This window comes from Chironomus tepperi, unplaced genomic scaffold (assembly GCF_022539635.2).
Source record: "Chironomus tepperi strain 1889 unplaced genomic scaffold, CSIRO-AGI_Ctep_v1 contig_354, whole genome shotgun sequence".
Classification (NCBI taxonomy): Eukaryota; Metazoa; Arthropoda; class Insecta; order Diptera; family Chironomidae; genus Chironomus; species Chironomus tepperi.
Window position 1 is genome coordinate 3070528 of NW_027226476.1, and position 8891 is coordinate 3079418.

Below are 8891 nucleotides of genomic sequence, written 5' to 3' on the forward strand. Positions count from 1 at the left end.
GTTTTCGTTTCAGCCGCTTGTGCTAAAGAACTTGTTTTTCATAACCAAATAAGTAACTAAAAAGTTACCTTTCTTAACACTCTATCATTACTGATATTACCTTTTCAAATAAATAAAGCCCTTCTTCAGAATTTATCATACAAAATGACTGATTTTCAGATGTAATTTTGGTAATTTTTTTCAACAGTAAGCATACATAGGGGTATAAAAGTTGTAAAATATATCCAAATATCCAATGCTCACTGTGAAAAAATGTGACCAAAAGGAATATTTTTTGACCAAAAAATTACATTTGACTTTGAAATTTATATATCTTGGATTTGACAAGTCTAAAAATCCACATTTAAAGTTTTCAAAAATGAAAAATGTCTAAAAATTACGTTTTTACGCTAAACAAAAAAATAAACTGCGGTCTTAATATTTGAATTTTTAAAAAATTCGTTAAAACTCTGTTACCGCTGGATAATCCATATAAATTAACGGTAACGGTAATGGATATTACCGGTAATTACCGGTAACGGACGGTACGGATATCCGTCATTCGGACCCCTACTTCTCACGTTATGCATTCACTACAATAGCTGTTCACTTATTGCGTAACGCTCTTAGAGATAGGGTTGAGAAGGTGTGGAGGGTCACAAAAAGTCAATGAGTCTTGTAAGCGGACCCACAAGAGTAGAAATTTCAATTAATTTTTTCAAGTCAAACTTTTCCACACAAAATCATCCCTGAACACGACAATCATTAATACTAGAATATCGACAATACTTAAAATAAATTGATGAATCATTGCTTGGATGTAGAAGCAGCAACAGTACTCTTTTCATTATGTTAAAAGAAATAAAAACATCGTAATTTTGTAGATGAGAAGGAATTTTAATTAACTTTCGCTCCTCTCAATTAATGAAGCGTGGTGATGAAGATCCATTTCCTTGATACTTGTTGAAAATTCATTCACCCCTCAAAATATTTAGGCCATAAGACACAAAAGTTTCTCTTACACGATATAGACGAGAAAAAAATATATTCATCGTCAAATATTGCCGCTTCCTATTCACTTATTCTCGCAATTTAGCAATTAAAAATGAGCGACACTTTTTTTGACATTTTCTACTTGCCATTCATCCTAAACAAAAAAAAATCTCCTTTCGCCTTCAATTTTGATGACAAGGCAAGAGAAAAATTGATGAACATGAATCTTCAACATCATAGACTAAAACGAGAGAGAAAGTTTCCCAACTTCCATTGCGTTTACTTTCTATACATTCTATAACAAGGATTTTAATTAATTATTCCGTACACAGTCTACAGTTATTTTGTGGAAAATGGATTTACATAATACCGAATGATTTGATTGATTTTCAAAGAAAATGAAATTTTGGAGGAAATTTAGGGATCTTAAAGAGGATTTAAAGCGCATTATGGAGTGAAAATTTAAGAATTTTGAGTTTATTCCTGAGTATACTTGAGGTACATCCAGTGGACTAGAATCTGCTTATTCCATAATTTAAACAGTTGCTGGTTTTACATCAGAAGATCGAAACGGTATTTAAGGTAAATTTTATGGTTGCTACTGTCCATTTGTGATTAACAAACAACATCAGTGGTTGCGTCACTATTCAGACTCAGAAACAGACAACTTTGAAATTTAACTTGTCATTATTAACAAGAACTAGCCAGCACATTAAACTCGAATGGAACTTGGCATCTAAAAAGGCAAAAATTGTTTCTCCAGGTCAGTTTAACGGTTAGGTGGATTCTCGTCAGAGTCCCGATGGCTTGGAGATTCCACTTCTTGCCTTTAGAACGTCGTATACCTTCCAAGAGACAAAATGGCCAATAAAATGCCTTAAATGAATTTTTTTTCGCTCAACTTTTTCTTCTTCGTCTTCTTATTTCCTTTTAATGAAGACAAAGGAATTAAATTAAAATGATAATTTAATCGGCACACAAAATAATCGTCCATGTCATTGAGAATCTCATTTAGGAATTGCACGATGGTATATTGAAGTTATTAATTGCGAACTCATTATTTATATGAGATAATTTTTTACGCAGGAAAGTGGGAGGAATTGAGGAAGTAAGCTGAAACCTATCCATAATGATGATGATGATGATGATTTTACAGCAGAATCATTTACTGATGAGAAATAAAGCAAATGAAATTGAGTGGTGGCATGCAAGAAATTTATTCTTACTTGAGCTATTTTGCGTAAATTTTTCTAACAAGCTCATCTCTTTTTTATGTATATAAAGGCATGAGATATCAGTTTATTGTTGAATGAGAGAGACGCTACCAAAAAAAAGAGATGCTAATGGAATGAGAAAATGTAATCATCATTTTTCAATTTAATCAACTTTACAATATCGGCAAGGATTTTCGTTTGTGCTGCTTTACGATGAGAATAAATAAATTTGGAGATTTTACTATGTTTTTGGGGTTTCGTTTACTATTGTAGATGTTTTTTGTGTTTTTTGGGAATCGTTGTGATTTAAGGTTCTTAAGACCGGGTCTTCAATGAGTTCCTTTGTAGTCTTGGTCTCATTCCCGGTCTAGGTTTTGGTTTCGTCTCAAATATTCGCCGAAACTGAAACTTTGAGACACCCTAGTCGTGATTTTATGTAGAATTTTAGGCAAGACGTATTTCTTACCGATCTGATTGATCTAAGATTCGATATGCATTGCTTCTGTAATCACTCTTAAACTAGCCCATGTTTTCAGCTATCCAGCACTATTACAGAGACACGTTACTGGTTTTCCGATCAATTATCCGACTTGTGCTACTCGGGCAATCAATAAGCTAGTTTGTCCGGTTGCTGATATCTCAAGTTTTATCCAACCTGCCCATCAAAGTGAGTAAATAAGCATATTTTTGACAAGTGCTCAGAAAAGTTGACGATTCGTTGCTGTCGATCGATACAGTATTGTACTTACTAATCGGCAATAAGTCTATGGATGGCCATGAATCTTGATTAATCTGTCTAACTATCTACAGAAAGCCCTTCCTTGAAAAGCGAGCAAATCTCACTTCTCCCTGGATTCTAATTTATCCTTAACATAATTTATTATTAAATATATGTAACTTACACCATTTAATAGCAAATTCCAGGCTACATTAATAAACATTTCATGACAGAACAAAAAAAGAAAAGAGAAATTGAAGGCAAGAAAATCCTTTTTTTTCTCATTTTTTTCCCTTCTCATCCTCGCTTGTTCAAACATTATCCATTTATTCTTGCATTATCAGTTTGAAGCATTATTAAAATGTCATTTTAAAGTGAACTAAAGATTTTTCTTTTCAGCTCAGTGTACTCAGAACACAATTCAGTTATATATATATATTTTTTGTCTCTTGTCTTGTCTTGTCTACTCATTCCAAAATTTCCTGCGTCGGCTCTTGCACGCTCCGATGTGAAAACACAATTCCTACATTAACTCTCATATACACTTCGAAATTTTTTGTCATTTTTTTTTTAAATAAAAGAGTCTTTTCCTAGATAGATAGATGGATAGATAGATTGTTGGGTATGGCAATGCTTGCATTAGCAAGAGTGCTTCATTCTTATAAATTTTTATTTTTTTTTTCAGTTCCTTTGTTCATTGTTATTTCTGTATTTCATTGCGTTCAGTCAGTGTGGATGGAGCTGTGAATATGTATAAATATACATTATAGTGACGAAAAAAATTGGGTGATACAAAAAAGCCGAACTAATGCTACATCATTAATATTAGAATAGCTTCAATTAGGTCTCTGTTATTAAGGGGATTGTTTGTTATTTATGTCACTTTTATGCTGATGATGCAAGGAATTCTTATAAATTAGTCAATCATTATGAATTTCCTTCCTTCCTTTGAGATCGTCCTCGTTCTCTTTTTTTTTATTGATGCCATGCGATTTTTACATTTCATGATGAAAAATGTACACAAAATTGACAGTCAAATCCCATGGTGAAATTTTGCAATTCATCAACCATTCTCTCGCTCTATTGTTGCGATATAGAATAGAGAATCCATTTCTTCTCTTGATGGAATCGTCATTCGTGTAAATGGAATGCCATTGCTGAATAAATGTGTGTCACTTGAACTATTCATGGATGTTCTCCTCTCTTATGGAAAAAGATGAGGTGAGAATGATATTATAAAAAAATGAAAAATATCTTCAGATTTTTCTTCTTATGTCAAATGAATATTTTAAGGAAGAAGACAATGCATGCCAAAAATATTGAATGCAGGGAAAATTTTCCGCATGAATCATTTTTTATGTGCTTAGTTTTTGAGGGAAAATTGGAATTTTTCTAAATTTCACTGTATTATGCATGACAATTCTAGATTCTGTAAAACAAGAACAAGCTGGAGGATGATATGAAGCTATCCAGGAAGAACTCCAGCATCTTGCACAGTTGGGTGCAATTTCGGTTCAAACGAGCTTCAATAGTTTGCTTTTTAAGGTAAACCTTAGCACATGTGAGGAAACTGGAAGGAAACAATGGTTCATATCCTGTTTGATTGTCAGTTTTTAATCAGATATCGGTCAATAGCCTTTAGTCCTTAACCTATAGTCCAATAATCTTTTACATTCCGAATTAACAGAAGTTCTTGACGGATAGTGCTGGCTTTGGAAGTTTTCTCCGCGCGGCAATGAGTCCAAGTGCTTCTCAGCCAAGAAAGTACATGATTAAGTAAGCAGAACTCGAAGTCGACCTTGAGCTGTATACTTAACTCTCTTGAAATCAAATCACCCAGAGATTGAAGCTAGTTCTCAAAGTCAGTCTTCTAATGAACTTTACTACTAGTTTAACACACATACGCCTTCATATCATACATGATGCTTATCAAAACAAGTTTCAAATACATTTTTCATCAAAAATCCTTACAATATCATCATCTTCAGATATGTATATATGTGAAACATTCAACAGTAATAATGTCATCCTCTTTCCCTTCCACTTTTACACCATCACCATTTCCTTATGAATTCTATATTCATTCGAAAGATGAAGAAATGTACAAGAAAGTGTGTAGGAATGAGATGAAAAAAAAAATTGTGTATTCATCAGTGTGTGAAAATTTGAAAAATTGTAAATTATTACTGTTGATTTGAATCCATTTTGAATGAAAATGAAATTTATGTGTACTTATATATCTGTACTATATGTAGGAATGGTGTGAGAAATAAATGGGAAAAAATATAAATTTTTGCGGGGTTTAAAAGAAAAAGAAGACGTGAAAATATCATTTTCATTTCTCATCGAGTTTGACAAACATTTTTGTTCGTCGTCGTGTCTGAATATGTTGCTTTGCTGTACAAAACCATGAACGGAAATTATCAGAAATCGAAAATTTTCATTTGAATTGATATCTTTTATTATTATTGTTATTCATTCATGAATATTTTAATAGAAAATTGTTGCACATCTGATGCAAAGTAAACATTTTCAGATGTCGGTGTAGCTTGTGTCTTTATGGAAAATTAATTTTCAGTTGAATGAATTTTTGAAAAGATTCTTTTATACATTTTTGTAATCAGTGTTGACTATACAGATGGTTGAATTAGCTGAGATGATAAAAATTTATTATTACATATTTTGATGTGTTCAGGAAAGATGTTAGTCAATGCAGTGGAAAAGTTGCTTTGAACTGTCTTGTGGTATGAGACAATTCAAGTATTAAAGTCATGTAAGAACTGGGAACTTGAAGGGAGATGGTAGGATTTAGAAAAGAAGGGGATGTAGTGAGAAGTCAAGCCAAGTCAGGAGCATCATCAGAAATTTTTCATTTTTTTTAACGAAAAGGACTTAATTGTTGGCTCGAAAACCCTAACAAATTGAAGAATTATTTTGTCAAGGAAGGGTTTAGACTCAATTGTGATCCATGAGCTACGACATTGAAAATATTGAATTTTATAAAACCAGCTTTCATCGATTGCTACCGCAGCATATTCCCTTAGTTACATTGATTCCCAGATACAGATCATATTTTCTGGTCTATGATCTCCCAAAGGTTGCTTAAAACTTGCTCTGTTAGGTTTTCTAATTTCGATTTGGACGCAATATTGTCTCCATTACAAAGGCAAGATTGCATCATATGTTGCAGTACCAATTTTCTTTTCTCAATCTTATGCCTGTTAGGGTTGACAGCTTCCTTCCATTAGTTCTTTGGACATTTAAGTGATCTTTTTGCTATTCACAAAGTAAGACAATATCATATTAGTGTCTCAATATTGTTGCTCTCAATATATGGTGACTAAAGACATGTTGCATAATTTGATGAATGTAGGAGCGGATAGAGTCACTTAATCCCCCTCCATTCCCATCTCCGTCTATTTTTTTGTCCCAAATTTTTCAACTACTCACGAGTCTAAGTAAATCCATTCAAAAAATCATCCAATACAACTTCCTTAAAAAATTCTTAAAGATGAAAAAACCTTTTAAGAAAAAAGCAAATTTTTTATTCATCAAAAATTGATGAGAAAATTTTCATTCTTATTTTTTTATTTTAATGCCATTGAATGACGAGTGAATAGGCAGTAAAGTTTTTCATTTCTTTTGTTATTTGAAGCATTTTTAATGGAATTTTATAATTAATCATAAAATATGGCGCGACAAGGGGTAGCATATAATAACAATACACAGCGAATAGAGAGAGAAAAAAAAAGAATTGATTGGAAAATGAGATTGAAATGAAAACGAATTTTTTGTGTTTGATTGAGAGTTTGAAAATAAACAATAGATTGAGGAAAAAGGGGAAATGAAAAATTGGAAATTGCTTTTCTTTTGTTATCGCGAATATCGAAACATATAAAAAAGAAGATGAAAAAGTTGTATTTTGTAAGAAAAATTGATAAAATTTCCATTTGATAAATTTCATCTTTTTCCGTGCATTAAAAATGAGAATTTTTTTTTCATCTTCATGTGAATAAACAATCACATAAATCTGAGGAAGGAAGGAGAAAAGTTAGGAAAAAAATGAGAAATTTTTTTTTATTATAAAAATTTTATAAGTAACCAAGCATGTCATGACGATATAATCCTACGAAGCATGACAGCTCTATGACGGGTCTTAAACCACTAATATCTGTTATGCGGATACGAATCATACGAAAAAAAATGCGAAATAAACATTTCATCTCACTTCAGCTAATGTTGTTGTTGCTGCTGCTTCGGGTTTTTAGTGCAAATATTTTGCGAAATAACGGAATCACTATGATCATTTTTGGTGGTGGTAATGTCGGGTCTGAAAATGTTATAGCTAAGACAGTATTACAAGATTTCTACACAGTCCTCAGTTGGAATCCGCAACGGAAACTGCAGCTCTATTTACTTACTTACTTAGCTGACCGAACAGATCAACTATAATGCATGGCCTTGTTCAGATGACGCATAAACTGCCGCCAGAATTCACAATGTTATTTGATGTTGAACAGCAATGAAAGAATGTAAGATCAACGTATGGACAGAGGTTTTGTTCAACCTAGACGACAGAACCAGTAACACAGTCAGATTGAAAGGCTTTTGTTGTAAATAAGACTCCACATGGCAAGTAAGTAAGTAATGTCAGCTCTCCTACATAGTTTTGGTTACAACAGTGCAAATGTGCAGCCAACCAAGGTTCTCGCAGACTCGTGTTCGACAAATTCACTTGATCAAGATCGAGACAGTCTCAAGATCCAACGATCTCGTCTAGAGAGAACTTATCAACTATGAAAATGATGGATACAGCTCCCTTTCGATGGTAAAGTTGAAATGTTTTTGAAAATTTCCAATAAAATCCCTTCATATCCCCTAAATTATTTCCATCCACAAACTAAACCTCAAGAACAGCGTCTTCTTCATCCATCACACAGTAACTTCCCAAACCATATTTTTTTGTTTCACGAACAATGTTGAAAAATGAATTTATTTTGTGCCGAGTGCCATGTACGTCTTACCATATAATATTTAATTACTTTTGATTAATGATCTGATGGTAAAACCGAAAGGAAAACAAAAGCAAAGCATAAAGAAGGAGAATATCGTCGTTGACTGTTGTTGCTCGTTTTGTGTGTGTATTTGGTTATGTTTATTTATATAAACACACGGATAAAGTCAAGTCAAGTCAAGAAGCAAAAAAGGAATCATAAAACTCATAAAAACAGAAGGGGAAGTGATGAAAAAGTTTGATCTTCTTATCAACATAAAATAGGATCAAGAAAAATTAAGCAAAAAAAAAAATCTTCTTTTTTCTCATGTATCATGCTGCTTTAGATATAGATACGACGGTTTAGATGGTGATGGATAAGCAAAGAAAAAGTGTGAGGAAGATAATCCATCGCAACGCCAAATTTACTGTTTAGGAGATGTCAGAAGAAGGACGAATTACATTAACATCTTGTTCCAAAAAAAAAGCTGATTAGGAGCTTAAAGTTTATTCTTCCTTTCTTTACTTTCTCCTGCCAATTTCACTTCTTTGTTTTTAGCCTCAAGCAAATTTGTTTAGTCAAAAGTGCGAAACGCGTTCGATGGAGGAAGTGGAAAAGAAAATGATAAGTTTTTCTTTATGTTTCTAAATTACCGAGAAAATCTTGTTAAATGAGAGGTAAGCGATGAGAATTTCCCCCTGGAAAATTGCATTTAGTCGAGACCTGCTCATTAAAATGGTAAAGTTTTTCTTGGAAATTTTTTTATTGGCTTAATTTTCTCTGTGGATGATGCTGTGTGTTCTCTGCCTTTTTTTGGTGAGCTAATCTTCAGCTGATAATCTAATATATCAGCATTTTACGCAATTTATTGTGTTCCTAGAAAATTTATGGAACATGCTGTAAATTATGAAAATTATACAATAATGACCACCACCTACACATCTCACTCCACCCTCTTCTCTGAACAATATTCTTCAATTTAATAACATATGC